The sequence below is a fragment of the Halichoerus grypus genome, chromosome 2 (assembly GCF_964656455.1).
Source record: "Halichoerus grypus chromosome 2, mHalGry1.hap1.1, whole genome shotgun sequence".
NCBI classification, from domain to species: domain Eukaryota; kingdom Metazoa; phylum Chordata; class Mammalia; order Carnivora; family Phocidae; genus Halichoerus; species Halichoerus grypus.
In genome coordinates this window covers 4,529,082-4,550,729 of record NC_135713.1, presented here as the reverse complement: position 1 = coordinate 4,550,729, position 21,648 = coordinate 4,529,082, and the positions used below count along the sequence as shown (strand labels likewise).

Here is a 21,648-nt window from a genome sequence, read left to right as displayed (position 1 = left end):
AACATTTCGAGCCTTCTGATCCATGAACATGGTATATAGCTCTATTTATTGAGGGCTTCTTTATTTCTCTCAGTGGTATTTTGTACTTTTCAGTTTAAAGATTTTATAAATATTTTATAAGATTTATCCTTATGCATTGCATATTTTGATCTTGTAATTGATATTATTATATTAATTTTGATATCCAAGTTTTCAGGGCTAGTATACCACATTCAATTGACTTATAAAGTATTTTCATTTTATCCTACAACCTTATTTGGTAGGTTAATTAAAATTTTTTAAATATGAGATCATTTTACATTGTTGGATAATGATTTTTTGGTTTGGATGATGATGATTTATTTGATAGTGTCTTGTCTTTTTCTTTACTAAGAACATCTTTGTTTCAGGATGCTAAACCTCAGTGTTCCTGGGAAGGGGTAGTGAGTTCTCTCCCTTCTATGGACATAGAAGGAATGGGGTTAATTAACATTCTGCTAACAAGCTTCAATAACTATTATTCATATCAGAGCAGTTTCTTGAAAGAGAAGTCTCTCCTTGCTTCCTCTGTTCCACACCCAGTCAGCATGAGGGTACTAGAACAGGGAAGTGAGGGCAGGGAGGTGACAGGCAGGACTAGCAAACAGAAGGACCCAACTCACATTCTGAGTCCATCCTGATTCTCAACAGTAGGAAGTTTTGTGTACCACCTGAGGCATTGCATGTGTGGCAGATAGCACTGTCCCGCCCTAGGCATGCATGCGGCACCCACCCCTCCAGTCTCGATCCCAGGACTCCTCTGGGGAGTGTGACTTGGGGTTCCACACAGTTGAGACCTGACTGCTATGGCGTAGAGCCAGTCATGGGGAAGGAGCAAATACCATCAGCTCAACTGGAGCAAAGCCTGTGGAATCCCAAATAATGGGCTGAATATTCTGATGTTAATAAAGAAGGGATTTAGAAAAAGGAATTTAGAAGTCAAACTTTATCATTTTTCATCAAGCTGGTGAAAGGAAGCCTACTGTTGATGTTAATGGATGTCTTGGTCACTTGAAACATGCACGGTGCTTGTGCCTGGAGCAGAATGATCCTCTGGTCTGGGGCGGAGCTCCACAGAGACGACACACAACAATATGGCAGAGTATGTGAGGAAAACATTCATTTTAATATTTGTTTATAGTATATGTACCACATTAATGCACTAGTGCCAACACAAACACAGCACACACACACGCATTAGTGATACACAAACATGTCTTATCCATGTGGACTGTGATCCAGAAGTTTCTAGACATGCAGTCTGGAGAAGCCTTCAATTACATCATTAGATCTGTTTTCTGATCCTGTGCTTACCAGTTTACTTGGGATTTTACACGTGCCTTAATAGTGGGAAGACAAGCTGTCATAGCTGAGGACCAACTTAGGGCTATAGTGATCTTCCTGGGGGACCTGTCCCTGAGAGGCTGGCCTGAGAGAACGAGAACCCTAACCTTCACAGAAACTGGTTCTGTAGCTATCTTATCTTTACTCATTGCTCACTAAATGTCTTTCTTAACTTCCTTCCCACAAGCAGAAAATTGTTTGCAGTTAGTAATCCCATGCTCTCATGGAGCATTCAGGGACGTTTCTTTTTCAGAGAATCCAGGAAGAAATACTTCATCGGGTACAAACTAGCAATCCACACTATTGTGGTCACCTGCTGCTGTTTTGATCATCTTGCTGTGTAATAAACTTTTAGTGCAAACACTAAAACCACAGCTATTTGATTATCTCTTGTGGTTCTACACATTGACTAGGGGCTGGTTCTGCTGTTGGTCTCACTTTGGTCTTTCACGTAGTTGCAGTTTGGTAGTGGCCAGGGCTGGAGTCATAAAGGGAGGCTCACCTCTGATGCTGGGACTGGTGGGCCTCTCCAGCTCTCCATGCAGCGCCAGGGTCCCTGCATGCAGCCCAGGGTCCCTGCGTACAGCCCCAGGGTGCCAGCATGAGCCTCACGGTCCCTCTTTGCAGCCCCAGGGTCCCTCCATGAAGCCGCAAGGTGTCACTGTGTAGCCCAGGGTTCCTCCATGCACCCCAGGGTCCCTCTACAGTGCCAGCCAGCTAGTCAAACTTCCTATATGACTTTCAGAACTCCTAAGAGCAGAAAAGCAGAAGCTACCAGGCCTCCCTAAGATTTAGGCACAGATTTGTGACATCACTTCCCAAACATTATTTTGGATGAAATGAATTATAGGCCAGCCCAGATTCTTTGGGGGAAGACTACACAAGGGTGCGCATGTCGGGAAACTGGTTGATCTGGGTTCATCTTTGGAGATCAGTTACCACAACTTGTAATCACTTGGATTCAGGGAAAATAGTGATGAATTAAGCCTTTGTGGAAGCCCAGGGTACATTTTATAGGAGGTAAAATGACAGGTATATCCATGCTATATATAATCATTGAATGGATGGCCTCTAGATGTAGCAGGATTATTTGTAACTAAATACCACATCTTTACGATCAAAATGAAAAACCAGTAGGAGAACTGAGAATGTCTTGGAATGTCTGCTGTCACTTCCGGAAGTTTGTCTTTTAGGTTACAAATGGAAGCCAGATCTTGTGAGGATCATCTGTGGCTGAGTTAATCTTTTTCTCCCACTGATTTGTGAAGGCTTTGAAATGTGCCCAGAGTGGTTTATTGTTGTTTTGTTGTTGTCATGGATTCATCCCATTTTTGACTTAAGTCCGATTACCACCTACGAGCTTTTAAGTCTGTCTGTGGATTGCAGATAAAGTTGAGATAGGGAACCACCAAATTCCATCTTATTTGTGTACATTATAGTCATCTGTGAGTAGATCTGGAAAACTATATAGTATTCTTCTCAGGGACCAGGTCTATGGAGACAGTAACTGAGCATAGAAGTGCTGAGGAAGTTTCTAGAAGCCCCAACCGTCCCCTTCTCCTGTCTACCTGAAGTACATACCATTTAAAATATATATATATATTTATTTATTTTTGAGAGACAGCGTGCACACAAGCGGGGGAAGGGGCAGAGGGAGAATATCCAAGCAGACTCCCACTGAGCACGGAGCCCGACACGGGGCTCCATCTCACATGCCATGAGATCAGGACCTGAGCTGAACCCAAGAGTCAGATGCTGCCAGGCTCCCCTGAAGTACACACCATTTATGCACACGTATCGGTGTGGTCAACGCATACAAGGCTGGCAATTCATGCACCAAGAGCGACCAGACTTACTGCTTAAGGAAGAGTTGGCATATTGTAGTTCTTTTAAATTTCTGCTGAAATGCTAGCTGGAATTAGCTCACTAATAACAGTGGTAATACCTTTCAGAAAGTTCCACTTGAATGAAGATCTGAAGTAATTGTCCAGTGTGTTGCATTCACTTGTGCACTTTTTGCAGCTAGGAGACATTTGCTGTGAGCTGGCAGAGGTCAGGCAGACACTGGGCTAGGTATAGAAGGGGCAGCAGTGAAGCCCAGGGTTCAGAGGGAAGGCGGTTGTTAGGCCAGGCCTGAAGGAGAGCACATCTGGGTAGGCAGACAGGGCGAGAAGTCTTCTGAGCAGTACAGGGGCCTACAAGGTGTTGCCTAATTAGAGCGGGAATCAGCAGACTTTTTCTGCAAAGGGCCAGACAGTGAACAGTTGAGGCTTTGCAGACCCCACGGTGTTGCAACTACTCACCCTTCAGTTCTGACTCCTTGAACCCTGGTCCCTTCCCGTCTCTGTGTACACCACAGCCTCCCCTTACTGACTCCCTTGCCCAGGGCAGCTGACATGCCCTTGGGCTGGTTATTAACCACGCCAGCTGGGTGCCAGGGGCTTCAGCAACAGTGGCCCTTCCCCACTGTGTTATGAACTTACTGATAGTCTCAGGAGCCAGAAAGAACACTCATTATGTAAGATAATAATAATTACAAGCACTCATGCAGAGCTCATAAAGGCCAGGCATTCCTAACGGGCTGACAGACCCATGTGCATACAACAGCCATCCGTGAATTAGATATGGGCACTCTCCCCATCTCACCGATGGGAACACCAGGGCATGGAGAAGTCACTGGCTACACAGAGTGGATATGGTTATGGAACCCATTTTGCCAATGTGGATCCCCAGGTGTGGACAGGTGAGTGGCCCGCACAAGGCCACACTGGTGCAGAATGACCCTGGATCTCAAGGTCAGGGTTTGCTGTCTTCCTTTATCTCTGCACCGCTCTGGCCCAGCCAGCTATGGGCAGAGCAGCTGGGGAGGCAGGTCTCCCCCAACTCGGCAGGGCATGCCCCGAGGTCGCTGGAGAAGGAGAGGAGAATGCCTGTCTCTCTCAGGCATGCAGCTCAGGGGGAGTCTGTGCTAACATGACAGGGTCAAGCTTTGCAATAACAACTCCAGATCAGCTGCCTGGACAGGTCACCCTCCTTTGTGGGGACAAGTGAAGGGGACAGAGATGAAGGGACTTGTGAGTTCTCTCCTCTGTGGATGTGCAGAAATGGGGCTAATTAATATCAATCATTGAGGCTTCCCACCAGAGCCCAGTTTCTTGAGAGATGTGTCTCCTTGCTTCACTCCACACCCAGACGGAAAGAGGAGGGTAGAACAGAGTCAACAGCACCAGCCGATGGAATATTATCTAATGCCACATCACTTCCTGTGATGGGACAACTGTACTGTCGTTGCCAGAAGATGCCAGAAGATGCGCTGAGTCCCAGGCACGGAGGACAGATGGTCATTAGGGAAGGGCAGTTCCAAATTTTAGCTTCCGTTTATGCTTTCTGAATTTTGAGCTTGGCTACGCAGAGAGTATCCGACTATTTTCTCCTTATTTTATTTTCTTATAGACACGGCAGCCCATATTAAGGCTATGTACGCTCTGTCTTCATTTAAATAGAGTATTTCTATTTCTATAGATACTGGGTTTTGTTAAAGTTAGACATGCTCCTCACATCAAACCCTGTATAAACCGGGCATCGGGGAACAGGATCAAGGCAAACAGGCTGCAGAGGTCATAGGCTGATGGTGGAAGAGTGGAGTCCATGTGGAAATGGGCTATGTTTGGAATTCTGCTCTATATTCAAGAGTCATGCTTGTGATTTAAAAGTACTCGTTTTAATCCTTTTGTAACGTCGCTCCAAAAAATCATGAAATAGAAACATGTGGCATTTAAAATGCTGTGTGAGATGCATTTATTAGGGTTCTTTCTATACAGTTTCTGAGGATTCCAAAAACAAAGGTGACACCTCCCCTGAGGCGTTGGGTTGCACGTAGATCGTGAGGGACAGCCCTGGACCAGAGCCCCTGGAGCCTCCCTGCAGGATGGGCCTCATCCAGCTGCCCTGCCCGTCACGCCGGACCTGGTGTGTGGGGGGGGTTCCTTGGGTAACTGCTGATCTGGCCCATCCGCATCTCATTTCGGAGGGGGTGAACGGAACCCTCGCCCCATGAAGGTTCCCCCAGCCCCTGGGCTTTCTCACAGCAGAACACCTTGTCCTGGGCGGGCTTCCCAGTGGCCTTGCAAGTTCTTGCTTGGATCTCCAAAGGATTATCCTTTCTTTTCTTCAGGAACAGACATTCATTTTGTGCAACTCCCCTGTTAATTCTTGGATTGTGTCTGAGTTGGATTTTTATTCTCCCTTACCTTCATGTACTGAGTTGTCTTTTTTTGTCCTGTGTCCTTTCTGCAACCATATCACTTGTTGCCACGTCCACCATGGTACAGAGGCCGAGTGTAAGCGCCCCCCCCCCAGATGTCTCTTTTATGAAGAACGAGGAGCGCACAGGACAAGGGAAGTGTGTGCTGTGCGTGCGCGTGTGTGTGCAAGTAAGTCAGGTGACAGAAAACAGGAAAGGTGTGCAGAGTGTGAAGGACTTGGACAAGGAGAGATTTTATAATTTTGCAATAAATAAGATTTGTAGCTAAAAATAACATATGGTAAAATGTTAATATAAATGGTTATAAATGAAATAACATAATACATTAAAATACTATACTTTTTTATCTAGTGTGATTCTAACAGCAAAGGCTTTTGGTCATCTTGGTGTGAGCAAAGGGTCCAGTGTGTCCATGGCCCACAGGGTTCAGCCCAGTCTGTATAAGCAGGTCTCGTTGTCCACGGCAAGATCACCAGGGTAAGCATTTGGATTATTTTATTTATTTCTATTTGCTTGCTTTGTTTTTTTTCACATGTGACACAGAAATTCTAAGTGTTTTGAGTCTTGTGTCCTATGTGGGAATTAGCTGGAGAAAGCGCAAACCAATGAGGTTTACCCAGAAAAATGAGAAAGGGACCTGGAGATCCATAGATAGTCAGGGGAGCATGGTGGCAATTATGGGGTGCACACCAGGCCAGCTGAGAGTGTCTGAGATCAGATGGTGGTGGGTGACTCTGACAGAAATCCAGGGGAGACTGGGGCTATGGTCAGCTCCAGAGAAGTGGCTGTCAGATGATGGGCTGGGGACCCCCACCACTGGGTGAGCGGTGAGACACAGAGCCCCAGCTGCTGAAGAGGAAACTGGAGAATGCTCGTGGACAGAACTGGAAATTCAGTCTCACGGAGCAGACGGAAGCCTGGGAACCAGTCTGACTCGAGGAGATGCTTGAGACTTGGGGCAGGCAGGAGCCCGTTTTCCAAGGGGGGATGCGAGATCACACACAGAAATCAGCAGAGCAAGCCCTGCTGGAGCCTCTCCATGTCCTGGCCCCATCAGGGATGGAGCTGGGCGTGGCAGGACCTCTGGTCCTGGCTGGGGTGTCCAGGGCAGAAGCAGGAACAGTGTTGCTGCCCATTCTCATCAGGCACCTCTCAGAGAACCAAACTGAGCGTGCATGCGCTCCTACCACCAGCCTGGACAGCCTGCCTCAGTAGCGGAGGTCTGCTCCCCAGGACCCACACTGCCTGCTGCTAGAAAAGTGCGTTAGGGACCTCGTGGTGTATGCTGTCTCACACAGTCCACAACATACAACCCCATTATCATGTTAGTTGGCATGATAGTCCTGCGAGATCATGGGATAGAGCAAACACACGGGCAGTGTGGAGAAAGGTTAAGGGACTTTTTGTTCATTGCAAGCCAACCAGTGGCCTCACTCTTTGATCAATCCATGAGCACAAAGCTGTGAAGATCCACATGCTGCCTTCCAATGACCTCCAGCCCAGGTGGAGAGATGACCACAAAGCACAAGTTGGCAATGCCGTGTCAGACACGTTACGGTGAATGTTGGCACAGCGTCGACTTGATGCAAGCATGGCCCGCCAGCCACCTTGGGTGGGGAAGGGGGGCACACGGGGTGTGAGCTGAGGAAGGTTGGCAAAGGGCATCCACGTTTCTAGGGGCATCATAGTCATTCTGTGCCTACAGTGATGGCAGACCCACGTTGTAAGAAGTCCATGTGGTCCAGCTCTAAAGGGCAGGAAGGCGTCTGTTCATGGGGGCCCGAGAAGCTTCTTCTTGGGCTTTTTCTTTCTATGAGTGAGCCATCCTTTCTGCTTTTCCCATGACATTCACAGTTGGTGGCTGATCTCATCTGGACTCCTTCTAACCTCCAGTGTGAGTTGTTGACCTTCCTGGGAGGCTGGTATCTGTGTGAGCTTATCAAAACCAAACACCCAGCAAGGCTCTGAACCAATGCAAAGTTCTCAGAATCATTTAGTTCAAGATTTGTCCTGAAAGTCCTCTGACTTCCTGATTTCTTTAAAAGAAAAAAAAAAAAAAATCCCTTCCATTGGTTGGATGGAATGCCCATGTGGTGTGTTGACCATAAAGACCTCCATAAGATATCAGCTGTGGGTTCTGCATTTGAATGTAACACCGCCCCCCAGCCCCTGGCCCCCTGCCTGTGGAGGGCAGGTGGTGTTCATCACCTGCCTGACTGTCAGGGCTCAGGGCTCCCTGGAAGTGGAGGTTCTGTCCATGGTTCTGGAGCTGTGGGTCTAAGGAAGGGAACTCTGATGTTCTCACTGATATGACCAGATCTGTAAGGGACACATTCCACCCCCACCCCGCACCCGCCACAGCTTGTAGAAAGAACTTTATCTTGGAAGGGTAGACCTATTAGTTTCTTTGAAGAAAAATTGTACAGATTTTAAATTTCAATGTGATTTTTTAAAAGGATGTATTTTCCCCCAATTCTTTTGATGGCACACATCACATGATCGATTATTCCACAATACCACCAATCTTGAAGACACGTGGGGAGAAAACTACAAAAAAGAAAAGTCTCCCAGAATATGAGCAAAATGATTTGTCAGCAGAACTTGACAGTTACTTTGTGGCATCTTTTGTTCAACAACAGGATATTGTGCTTTAGACATCAGTTATGCCCTGGCTGTGTTTTCAGCATATATTATAGTAAATCAATGAAACCTCACTAGGGAGTGTTTTAATTGAACTTGGAAGCAAAGAAAATATAAAGTTCGTAAGATAGAGTAGGCAGTGTGTATCTTTCAGGGCACCAGGTGCTACTTGCAAAGATTTCTCTGCCTGGAGCTAAAAAGCACGTATGCAAATGTGGGTAATTTATCTAAGAGAATAGTGGGGCTAGAACAAGGCTGTCCATTTTGATGTAGCATGTGGGTCTGGGAGAAGACTTTGTGAAATGAATGCTAACCCACTTGCTGCTCCAAATTAGCCTCCTGCCTCTGCTCCAGAAGCTTTTCAATGGGCCGTACACAATCATGCAATTACAGCGGCCTGTCTTAACACAACAGCGTCATTGCCGGCTTTGGATGATGGCTTTTAATAGGAGTGGTGCAAGGAGCTGTTTTCACTCTTTTTGCAGGGCGTTCTTTATTTTTCACGCGTGCCCATTTATGAACGTCTATCATGGGGTTTCAAGCCATTTACCACTTACGCACTTGCTAATTGTTCCTTGGTCTTCTGTGGTTTGTAGCTTCAGACATTTCACATCCATCTGTTCTAACTAAAATCTCTCCCATCCAATTGAAAACCCCTCTGAATTACTTCCTAACAGTTCCCCCTAATTGTCACCATTTAGAAACCTGGCTATCCATTTGAGGTATCTTTTTATCTTGGCTGTCTGTCGGAGATATCTTTTTTCTGACATTACAGAAACGAGTTTTGGTGCTAATCACTGGGGAGCCAGCGTACCTCAGGCTGCAAACCAGAGCCAATCTCTCTCTCTCTCTCTCTCTCTCTCTCCCCCCCCCTCCCTCTCTCTCCCCCTCCTTCCTTGCCTCTCATCCCTTCCTTCTTTCTCTCTTTCTTTCTTCAAATATTGACTGAGGGTCTTCTATATCTCAGAACCTATTCTAAGTGCTGGGACCTTGGCAATGAACAAAACAAGATTTCCTCATGGAGCTTGCATTTGAAAGGAGGGAGAAGATCGATAAACAAATATATGTGTATACATAGCCCACCTAATATACATGTACAAGTACACATAGTATAATAAACGGACCTATATGTGTAGACATGTTATATATCTTATATAACATTGTCTAACAGTCGATCCTTGAACAACACCGGTTTGAACTGTGCAGATCCAGGACCATGAGGAATTTTTCCAATCAATGCAGGACGGTGCTGTAAGTGTATGCCTCTTCCTTATAATTTTCTTAATAATTTTCTTTTCTCTAGCTTACTTTATTGTAAGAATGCAATACTTTTTTACTGTATTCTTTTTACCTTTTTACTTAACAGTACTTACTTTTGGGAAGCCAGAATTGCATGTGGATTTTTGACTGTGTTGGGGGTGGGGTTCAGTGCCGCTGTCCCCCATGTTGTTCAGGGCTCAACTGTGTAGTGGAGTAAATGTACATGCATGTGTGGGTCACACAGACAAAGACCTGGATGCACACACAGGTGTAGTTTTAAGCAGACGTCGATGGCATTGCATGTCCCGTGGGGCTGAGTGCTGTGATCTGAGCAAGGCCAGGTGAGAGGGGCAGGAAGAGTCTGTCCCGTCTTGTTGCCAATAAGCCTGAGGGCAGAGAAGGAGGAGCCCTGGGGATAGCTGTGGGAGGGGCATTCCCGGCAGTGGACAGGGCTGGAGACGGAGTGTGCTCACCATCTCCAAAGATGGAGGCTGGTGGGATAAGTCTCTGTACATTGCTCTGTGATGCTGTTATTGTACAAAGAGCAAGTTTCTAGGAGGCTCAGTGGAGTGTTTTCTGTGGACCCAAACTGCAGGGAGCGAGCCTGCGGTTGGGATTTGGGTTCACAGGACGGTCTGCAAAGACAGACCAGCAGCGTCCCCCTCTGAGGCACACAGGGGAAGCCCTGGCGGGCCGGACACCTGCCCAGTAAATCCCTTAGGTCCCCGGCTGTCAAAAGCTCTGTGGGTATAGAGCTTACACATGCTTACCATCAGAGCAGTAGGGGAGACATGGCTCTGAGAAAAGTACACAAAGTGATAAACAGTTAGAGAAAAAAAAACATCTGGCTGACAGTAGGAAGTACCATGTAATCCGCTTTTTATTTTATTTTGTGTTGTTTTTGAAAAATAAAATACCGGTTTTCAGTTTTTAAACCTATCTTGAATCTAACCGTTCTCTGAATACATCTCACCTCCCTGGACCATCTGGGGTGGAATCAGACCAGTTGTCGGGCCGTCCTAGATTCCAGCCATCCCACTCCCTGCTTCTCTGAGTCTGCAAAGTAAGCAGGGCAGCAGGAGAAACTCCTCCACACAGAACTGGTCCCTGGCAGAGGGGGCAGCCGGGAGAACGAGAGAGGTCTGTGGAGGAAGGACTGAGGATCTGGGCACGGTGGGCAGAGAGGAGTAGCTCTCCAAGAGGGGCCGATGCAGGGGTGTGCACCTGAGCCAGGAGGGGAGTGGGAGTGACTGGAAATGCAGGGACAGGTCTTGAGGTGATGGAGGATGACCTTGGCGGAGGAGATAAGGTGAGGGAAGGAGCAGGAATAGAGAAGCTGGTGGGAGCAGGTGAGAGAGGATGGTGCTCAGCGGGCAGGAGGTTTACTGCGGGGCATGCACAGTCTGCACGTGTGGAAATGGCTTTATTTCACAGATAAGGTGCCTGGGGCTCAGTGAGGTGTGGGCCCCTGTGAGGGCTGCATGGGCAGCGGATGCCACGCCCCGTTGTTGAGCCCGGACTCATGGCTTTGAAGCCCACGTCCCTCCCCTGGGAAGCCCTTCAGGCTTCTCTAGGAAAGCCTGGCCCCATACACCCCCAGGGCTGCACACTGAGCCACCTCTCTGCCCCGGGGGCTGCTCTGTCTGTCCCGCTCTGCTGTGCGCTGGCCCCATAGAGCCCGGCCGGACCCGAACAGACTGATTCCTAATAAACACAGTAAGTTAACAACATATGTTAAAGTGCTTATAACCTAATTAAGCCGTTTCTATAATTATTAGGTCATTATTAAAGTAGGTAATAAGTTTTAATCAAGCTGTGAAAGCATTGTAACCCACTTAAGAGCAAGGCTTTTAAAAACAAGGCTTAAATTCAATGCTTTACATATGATTTGCTGTATTTCTCATCTCCCCACTGTCTCTGGCCTCTGTCTGATTCCTTCTGGACTTCTTGCGCTTCCCAGCAGCCCTTGTAACTCCCTTTGAGCTTCTTAGGATCCGACTCCAGGCGTGTGTGCCAAGGCAGCCCAGCTGCCCTGCCGTTCCACGCTCCGGGACCCTCCGCTGGGGGGTTTCCCGCCTCGAGGGGTCTTTTCAGACACATCCATGGGGTTCATTCCCTCGTCCCTTAGGATCTGCCCAAATTCAGGTTTTAGAGATGCCTCCCCAGGGACTGCATTTAAAAATGTCACCCTCACCACCATTCCCCATCTGCCTTTCTAGCTTCGTTTTCCTCCATAGCCATACTGCCATCAGATAAACCAAATGTTTTCCATAGTTAAAAAATAACCTATCGTCATTCACCTAATAAAATCAACACTTTTACAACAAACAGTTCAGTGCACTCATAATGCTCAACCACCACCTCTGTGTCGTTTCAAAGCATTCCCATCACTCCCAAGTAAGACCCCTTCCCTGCTAAGCAGGTTTCCCCCATTTCCTCCTCCTCTCCTGCTCTTGGTAGGCTCCAGGGTACACTCTGTCTCTATGAGGTTCTTTATTCTGGGTATTTCCTAGACATGGGACAATCCATACATGGCTTTTGATTCTGGTTTCTTTCACATTTTAATATAATGATTTTGAGTTTCATCCACGTTCTAACGTGACCAGGACTTTATTCCTTCTTAAAGCTGAATAGCATTCCATCGTGTGGTGAGCCCAAAATTTGTTTATTCATTCATACATTGTTGGACATTTGGGTTGTTTCCATGTTTTGGCTTTTGTGAAAAGTGCTGTTATAAGTGTGCGTGTACACCTGCTTGGGGTTTCGTTTCTCTGGGGTGTGCATGTAGGAGTGGAATTGAGAGCTTCTGTCCATCAGCTCTCCACTTCTCCGGCTACCCTTGTTCCTTCCTTCAAAAAAGCAAAATGGTGCTCTTGTTCCAGAGCTCTGGCAGCTGAATGGTGGCTCATCCTTTTGTATGAACTGTACTTGTCGGGGCCATGTTTCGCTTTCAGAGGATCCTGGTTGAACTTATGAAGATCACAGAGATCGATGCACTTAGTCATCCATCAAACTTTCTCCTGGGACCACTTAGAGAAGTCGTTGATGGATAGACTCAAGCTCATTACCAGTGAGGTCCTTTTAAAATGAGTGTCTCACTTCCAAGTACAGGAAAGAATATTCAAATGATGTTAAGAAATAGAAAATTACAAGATTAAAATAAGGACACATGCCTGCAAATTGCAACTCAGTTGATTTATTTTATCCTATGTTTCAGGGCCAAAACTAGATATTGGGACTTCTAGGCAAGATTTCTCCTTCAGCTGTTAATAGGGACAGACTTTTCAGAAATAGTGGCCATTGGGAATTATTAAGAAAAAGTTGACCAATTCCTGAGTGTTTTGGGGAACCAACGCTGGGAAGTTACTTTGGTCTTAATATCTCACATGGAGTGTATAGTGGTAACACGTGCCAGGTCATGCCCAGGGATCACCATCTTGGCTGCACATTGAGGTCACCTAGGAAGCTTCCACCCGGCTGAAACCTGTGCCCCACCCGCAGGTATTCTACCTGAATTCATCTAGGAGGGTGGCCGGGGCATCTGTGCTTTCGGAAGTCTCTCCTCTCCTCCCAGCCCCCCTCCGGTGCCTGAACTGGCCAGCTAGCATTCCTGTGGTGTCCATACACCCAGGGTTTATTTGATGGTAGCTTTGCAGCACGAAAGCCAAATTTTATATGAACACATCTGGTAGTCCCTAAAAACATGTTTCAAAGGCCTATATCATAAATGCATTTTCCATTTTGTTTGGGCTAATTGGAGCATCTAGAGCCTGGATATTCAGCATGTGGACCAAACCTAACCACATCACCATCACCTGGGAGTTCATCAGAAATAAAAAATCCTTTGATCATTTCGAATTTTCTCCCTTTGTCTACTATTGTAAATAATTCTATTAAAATGTTTCCTCGTACCAAAAAAAAAAAAAAAAAAAAAAAGAGACAAAGAAAATAAAAAAGGAATGCAGAATCTGAAGAGAATGGTGAACCCAGTGGGGCTGGCGAGGCCCACATAGGCAACCCTGAGAGCCTCATTTGCAGGACAGCATGGCACACAGTAGATGGGGTGTGTTCAGGGGAACACTGAGCGGGTTCTGGACTTGGACTTTGTTGCCGTGGTGCTTCCAAGAATGCTGCAGAATACAGCAAACAAAGGGAGAGCATGGCTGGTGTTTCCAAACATGTTTCAAAGTACAAGACTGGCCAGCTCAAACCCAACGCTTGTTCACTGTGGAAGAACCAAGCAAAAAGCCCAGATTTGGTTGGAGTTCCTCCTGACCTGCTCACCACACACTGGGCCACTTCTCCTCCTGCCTATGTCCCTTATTCCCTTGGATGGTAGCTCGAGATAACTGACAAAGTTAAAGAAACATACCTTGAATGCATCACCTTCTGAACTAAGAATTGTTGCTGTCCCAAGCTGGGCTGCTTTTTATGGAATAACTCATGTCCGTGTTGGAGTCACTGCCTGATGTGTGGAGAAGGGCCTACAGCATGGCCCAAATGCAGACTGGAAGGCTTGGCAGAGAGTCCATGTCAAGTAAATCTAAAACACTCACATTTTGACTTTTCTTCATGTGGGATGATGCCACTGAGCTGTTTACTCTCAAAAAACTCAGGGAATTTTCCTCCACAGTGGGCAGAGTTCGAGGTTGAGGTGTGTGTACGAATGTCATGAAGACCTGCAAAGCCCTGGGATGCCTCGTGGGATGCTGTCTCCTTTTCTTTTGTCGAAGAGGAGAAACAAAATGCGGGAGGGGACTCATTAACTTGATACATGTATATCGATCACACATTTGATAACACGGCCAAAGGGATCTCGGTAGAAGCTGATGCTCCGGGTAATGGAAAGCTCCTCAGAAGGACCCACACCCACCTCAGCACACGGGAGTTAGAGAATTTACTGGGAAGATCTCTTCACATATACAGTTATTAAACACCAGAATAAATTCTTAATTAAGGTTTCGGGACATCTTTAAAAGGAGAATAGATTTTAATTTGCTTGGAACATTTTATTGGGATTCTTCCCAAAGGCAATTTCATAGCTAAGCTCTTTTACATAAGTGCATACTTAACGTATCCTTTAGATGCTGGAATTTTCTTTATGAAACTGAGCTAGCAGGAAGGCTGTAGATGAATACATGGGAAATATAAAGGCACGGCAGGTGGGACAGCTCAGTAGCCCTGGGGCTTCGGTTGGGAGTGCAGGGCTTGTGGGAAGACACATAAAGGAGAACGCTGATTCTCTCTGATATTCCCAACAGTGAGTCTGTTCCAAACCTTTCTTTTCTGTGGAAAGAGGAAGAAAAGAGGGAAGGAAAAGGTAAGAAGGGAGAGGAAATGAATGTTGAAAGAAGGAAGACAAGAAAGAAAGACAGACAAATGGAAAGATAGGAACTGATGTTCACTGAGCATTTACTCTCTAGCAAGCATGTTGGCATTTGCTGTCTCTCCGTATCTCTCAGGGGATATGTATTTGGGTCTTTATCCCCATCAATGAGAGAAGCAAATAGAGATTCGTGCTCAAGTGCACATGGTAGGTGGTAGTAGGGCCAGCCATTGAAGCTGGTGAGTCGGACCTCAGAGTCCGCTTTCTCTCTGTGGCGCCACGTGGCCAGCTTCACTCTCACACCTGACTCTGCGTCCAAGGATGCATCTTCTCTCTACTTCACAACGACTTCCTGCAGCGCCCCGTCACCATCTCCTCCCTCTCTTCTGTCCCCACTGTCCAGACTGTCTCAGTCTCCAGAGACCAGCCCAGGGATCAGTGTATCAAAAAGTTTCCTCATCTTGCCTTTTCTTAATAAGCTGAGTATCTTCCTTCATTCAAACAGTATGGTCTGGAAAAGTTTGAGCAGCAAATATTATAAAATAAAGTCATTTGGATTTCAGCAAATGTTTTGTTTATTTTAGATCAGTAATATAAAAAAAAATGTCTAGAGAAAATAGTAAAAGTATCGCTGCCTATGAAATGTCATTTTTTTTCTTTTCTTGAGAAAAGATATTTTATTTTAATATCCCCGAAGCAGTTCCTGTTTTCAAAGACCCTTGAGAATTGTATCTATATACTGACTTCCAGAAAAGATAAATAAGTAGAGGCATCCATGCAAAATGCATTTTACTAAAGGCCAGTGGTTATATTAGAAACTACACACAATTATCTTTCTTTCATAGATAAGAAATACTATTTTGAATTGATCCTTAAAAAATCCCCAAAGTATTTGATCTCATAAAATCGTTGTACTCTTATAATTTATAAAGCAAGGGAAATTCTTGTAAACTCAGCATCTGGAGCAAGAATATTTTGCAATGCAAATTTTTGTACATTTTACATTTATGCCTGTGAATCAGTTCAACACACAGATCCCCATGCTATTTGCACATGCAAATCAGAGAGAGGAATGTTCCTACAGCGATCCTGTGTTTGGGGCCCCTGATCTCAGTGTAAGTTGCCTGCCTCTCTGTAGAGCAATCTGACTTGATAATGTAAGACAAAAATTACCAGGTAGGCTTAAGAGCAAAGCTCCCTCTCTTATTCCTGAATGCCCAGCATCTTCTCTCAATACCTCTTTGGGTCTGATCTACGGTAGATGCTGGGGAAGGGTTTTTCTCAAGCACACTTAAGATGGAAGTTCTGAGAATTTATAGTCATGGCTCATGTACTAGGTTTTAGGGTTACCATAACAAAGCACTACAAACCGGGTCCCTCAACAACAGAAATTTATTGTCTCACAGCTCTGGAGGCTAGAAGGCCAAGGTCAAGGTGTCGGCAGGTCTGGTTCCTTCTGAGGCTGGGAGACACAGTCAGCTCCAGGTCAGTTTCCTGGCTTCCAGGGATCTGCTGGCCATCCTTGGCTTTCCTTGGCTTGTGGAAGCATCACCCAATCTCTGCCTTCATCCTCATCCTTCATTCTCCCTGTGTATCTGTGTTCAAATTTCTCCTTTTTATAAGGATGCCAGTCATTGGATCAGAGGCCCATCTACTCCATTCCAATTGTATCTCAACTAATTACATCTGCAGCAACACCATGTCTAAATAAGGTCACATTCTGAAGCCCTGGGTATTAAAATTTCTACATATTTGTCGGGGTGGGGGACACAATTCAACTCATAATACCTATGAAGAACAACCACTTCCTTAGGCCAAACTGACTGCTGTCAGCAGAACCTAGTTTCCACACAAGACATGTTTTAGAAATGAGGTTCTCAACATTGACTGCATGTTATATTTGCCTGATGGGCTTTAAAAAGTCCTGATTCTCAGGTTGCATCTTAAACCAATTAAATGATGACCGTGCAAGGTGGTTTTTCTTGAACTATTAAAGTTTCTCAAATGTATAGTGAAGGCTGATGGCCAATAGTTTAGACTAATCCTGTCAACCAGAGATCTTCCCAGCCTCATCCCTGTGGGGCATGTTCATTATGAAAAAGTTATCAAAGGGATCTCTGATGTCCCTAAATCAGCTCTCCAAGCCCTGGGTCCTCACTCAGATTCTGATCAAGTCTTACTCAGTATGCCATTCTTAATATGCAGCTTGGTGTGGAATCCTGGCTCAGAGCAGACCAGAAGCAATAAAGCAGTGGAAATCATGAGGTATGAGGACAGGCAGGGAAGGGGTAAGTGACCACCCAGCCTGAGGAGCAGAGACCAAGGACCCCAGCAGCAAGCATGGTGCTGCTTGAACACTTTCATCAGCAGGACTTGGAGCGTTAGGGGATTAAAGCCAGGTCAACAGCTTCTGCCTAAGAAGGCAGGAAAATACACACTACGTTTCTGGAGAGAAATATCAAAAAGAGATGAAAGGGAAGATTAGTCCTGGAAGGGGGTGCCCTTCAGTTAACTGAAGAATTGATTCCCAGGAAATCTTTCATTTCCTGATAATACTGGACGAATACGGTATTTTTATGGAATAAATCTTCTATTTTATTTGCAAAATAAGATAAAACTCATTTACGCAATTAGCAGAACACACTAATTTTCTTGTCTTTGGTCTCAGGTTGGTGAGATTGTCTTTGACAATTTCCTGACCCCAGTGGTTAGACATTCATCCTACTTCCAACTTCACGATGTAAGGGTGCCAAGGAGGGTCATCCTCAGGTGGACGGCTTATAGGACCGCAAGGCTGAAGACACTTGACTTGGACAGAGATGGCAGCTCTGCAGCATGCTTGGCTCCTGCTGTGCATGGCTCCTTCCTTCCAAAATTCTAGGGTCTTTCCTGGGAGGATCTGATGGGATTCATGATCAGCTGATCTCGGGGTTGGGTTCATGAAGGTCATTCATTCATTCAGAAAACCCTGCATATGGTTACCGGTGCAGTCAGGTGTTACCCTCGGGCAATCAACAGGCAAAGCTGCTGCTGAGGGAGTGTGCACACGGCAGGTGCACTCGCTTTATGTATCCAAGTCATACAGATACTGTGCCGGTCTTTGGTACGCTGTATACATCTTCTACATAGTGTTCACACCCTGCATATGTGTGTGCACATCTTGCTTAGAATGTACGTGACCTATATGCATACGTCTTCCATATATATATAGGTATCTATACCTGACATACATGTACCAGTCAGATCGGGCCAGAAGGGCTTTAGTAAAACATATCATCAGTGTTGGATTATTCCAACACATAAGCCCAGGTTGCTGGGATTGCATTATTTGCAAACCCTCTAGAGAAATACATCAATACAATATAAAGGTATTGAACAATGGTGACTTAATGAACGTGAAGAACCCATAAGATAGAAATAAATGCAGCTTGACGTTTTCAGCTATGAGGAGATCTTCACATTTTTGGTAGTGATTGTCAGCATTATGCAGAATTCTAAAATAGTTTAGTGAAACCTTCTTTCTCTTCTTGTATATCTGAGGAACACGACACCCGTGATAAACACTGTAGGGCAAGAACTTGCAGTAAAGGAGGAACATTTCTGTTCTTTCTTTTCCTAAGACACCTGGCCATAGGAGAAGGGCTTGTTGGTATCATAAAAGCCACTCCAGAATAATTGGTTAATGCAAACATTAACAAACCAAAACACATAGGTACAAACAAATAAGCTGAAACTGCAAAAGCACAGTTAGGAAAAAGAGCAAGGGACTTAAGCAGTCATCAAGAATCCAGGGGACCATATCCATCCTCAAGCTGAACACAGTCCCGAGCCTCTTTCACCGAAGTCTGAGTCCCAAACCAGAGGAAGAACTCACTGTGCTTCCCTCCACACGACTTGCTCCTATCTGGACCCTCGGGTCTGAGATGTCAGACACTCTGCCAAGAGAATTAAGGAAGAATGACTGTTGATCTGAACCTCATGCTCTCAGCTCTTGGAAGTGTGGTAGAAATAAAGTGCAAGACTTTTTAGTAACTAAGGATTTTGTTGTAGAATAATCTCGTTCCGGATTTCTTGGAGGTAAGGCTCAAAGTCAAGTACGCGGGTAATACTGCCACCGCTGCCCACTCTGCCACCAGGCTCATGTCTGGGAGGCACAGTCAAAAGCACTGCTAGGGAGGCTGGAGGAAAGACAAGGGGTGTGAGATAGAGACAGAAGCAGAGCCAGTGCGGGCAGCCGCTCAGTCTCCAGGGCGGATTTTTCCCCATATAATACCGCCGCATCGCCAGGGCTCCCAACCTGGAGGAGGGGGATTTCAGCTGTGCATCTCACATCTCAAAGTCTCTCCCCTTGGGAATTTTAGTTCACGTTTGGCAGGGGCCTCGATGTCTCTAGGGAAATTCTGGGGTTGGAAGAGGGGCAAGGGCTGTGTGTAAAGGAAGTGGGGTCAGGAGGCTAAAGAAAGGGGTCTCCAGATTGCACTTGCGAGTCTAGAAGGAGACAAGGTAGCTTCAGTCCTTGCAAGGCTGGCTGGAAGTGGCCAAGGCCATGGAGCCAGGAGGCACTAGGAGGGAACAAGAGCCATGTGTTCCACCTACATGGAAGCACAGTTATGTCAATATCTCTATGTTCACTTCACTGTGTTGAGTGATGACCCACACATGTCTTGTGCCAATGCATATGAAGCCAATCCCAGGCTGCAGAAACCACCAGCCTGAGGAGCTAACACCCACAGAGAACGTTATGAGTGGTCTGTGCCCCCGGGTGGGATGTTGGGAGCAGAGGTCTTGAACTTTGCCCAGTGGCCCAGGGTCATTTCTTCTGTCTGCACTATATCCACTCCCCCTCCAATTTGTCTCAATCCTCGTGCTGAGGAAGGATTTCTGTAATGCACACAATCGCCAGAATGCTCCTGATAGGCCAAGGAGTGTGAGCGAGCTGAAGCAGGTCCAAGTCTTCTTTGGAGCAGGGCCACCCTCCCCACCCTAACAACAGGGGAAAAGGGCCTGGAGCCTCAAAGTCCCGGCTTCCTAGAACTCCCCGAGTAGGATGATTCTGTGGCCCATGCGCTTTTGTAGGAGCAGTCAGAGGAAGTTGGGAGTAGGGACTGCATAGAGGGAACTAGGAAAGCATAGAGTGTCTCCAAAAGCTGTGTGTATGGGTGGGACCCACAGACACCCCAGGATAGCCTCATGGGCATCTGTGTTGTGAAGAAGGAAGCTGGTCTGGAATGCCACCTTTGAACCAGGTAACCTCCAAAATGGCAGAGTTATTAAAACTCTGAGGTTTGTGCGGGAGCAGGATGCTGCCTTTCCAAGGCTCTGCCCCTGGTGTGGTCGTGGCTGTGTTCCAGTTCCCCTGTCCCCATTTCCCCTGTCCCCAGTTCCCCTGTGCGCACGGGGACGTTCTTAACAATGAAATGCTAAGATCTTTCTGTTCGCGAGAGGATGCGCAGACCTCACAGGGAAGACACGCGAGCAGGAAGGTTCCCCCAGGAGAACATAGTGTCTCTGCAATCAGGTATTTAGAGACAGACAAGGAGACGAGACGTGCGCCCAGCGGCAGTGACAGGGCGCACGCATGCGCACACGGGCTTGCCCAGTTGAAAGCATCATGCATCACTTGCTGGGCGAAGCTTCGTGTGTGGTCCTTCACTTTCCTCATTTAAATACTCTGAAGAGTAGGTTCTGTGACACTGGGTGCTTATACTGTGATGGAGCTGTTCTACTCTTATGGTCCAGTCAGCCCTTTGGCTCCGGGTATTTGCTTGGATGAATGCATTTAGCTGGTTGCTCTTGCAGCGCCCCCTGCAGGGGAGGCTTGCACTGCCATTCTTCCTATTTAGCAGAAGAGGGTCCAGAGGGGTCAGCTCACTTCCTCCATCACACGCTGCATCAGGCACTCGAGACTCCGGTCATCCCTTTGCATGCTGCCCTGAGTGGCCTTTCTGGCTGAGCTGGAGAGGGCGTGGGAGACGCTTAATTCAGCAGCCCGTCTGGATGAAATGAACTAAATGAGGAGGCAGCGCAGAACTGCATCCTCGGGCCTCTCTCCTCAGGCTGGAAACTGCTGCCGCATTGCAGAGCTGTACAGTGTCTGTACTAAAGGTTGTCCCCAGGAAGAAACAGATATTTGGAAGCCAAGGCAGAGGGACAAGGTGGCCAGCCCAGGATCAAAGCTGTGAAAGTTAACCTCAGACAGAAATCAGTCCCTTTAACGGCCACCCAGAGTAGCCTGGCAAAGTGGAGGCGCCATGCCATGTGGGGCAGGAGGGCCAGGAGGGAATGTGTGTTGCATGCCCGTGCACCTGTGCATGCATGTGCATGTGTGTGCGCATGTGCACAGGTGAGGGGAACAGGCTGGAGATGGAGGAGTGCAGGGAAACAGGAGGCTGGAGGGTAAGTCAGGAAAGGAAACAAAGAAGGACTTATTTGGAGTCTATTTTCAATGTTTGATGGCCAGCAGTCTGGCTAGTTTGTAACATAAGGGTCTCATTTCGTCAGAAAACAAAAGTATTATGAATCTCAAAATTTTTCCTTTGTAGTTCAGATTGACACATTACACCCTGGAAAAATAACTTAATGACCCAACACTTACAACATTCAGACTAAAATGAAGAACTCAAATTAGCAAATCAAAGCCAGGAGATGCAGAACACAAGGAAGTCTTTTTCATCTGGGAATCCTTCCCTGCTATTGTCTTTGGGGCCCTTTCTGAGCAGCAGAGACCAGAGTGACAGTGAGTGTGGGACCCTGCCTGCTCAAGTGTAGATGAGAGCAGAGGGCTGGACACCATACT

The 21,648-nt window shown here is 46.5% G+C and overlaps 1 long non-coding RNA gene across 1 annotated transcript in view; it reads left to right on the top strand.

Annotated features, from left to right (window-relative positions):
• The first annotated feature begins 5,983 nt into the window (after positions 1 to 5,983).
• The window catches only part of LOC144380932 (uncharacterized), a 51,819-nt gene continuing 36,154 nt past the window's right edge, over positions 5,984 to 21,648 (top strand). The window contains exon 1 of the long non-coding RNA XR_013445284.1: positions 5,984 to 6,103. This is a non-coding gene — a long non-coding RNA (uncharacterized LOC144380932). The remainder of the gene's footprint in view (positions 6,104 to 21,648) is intronic.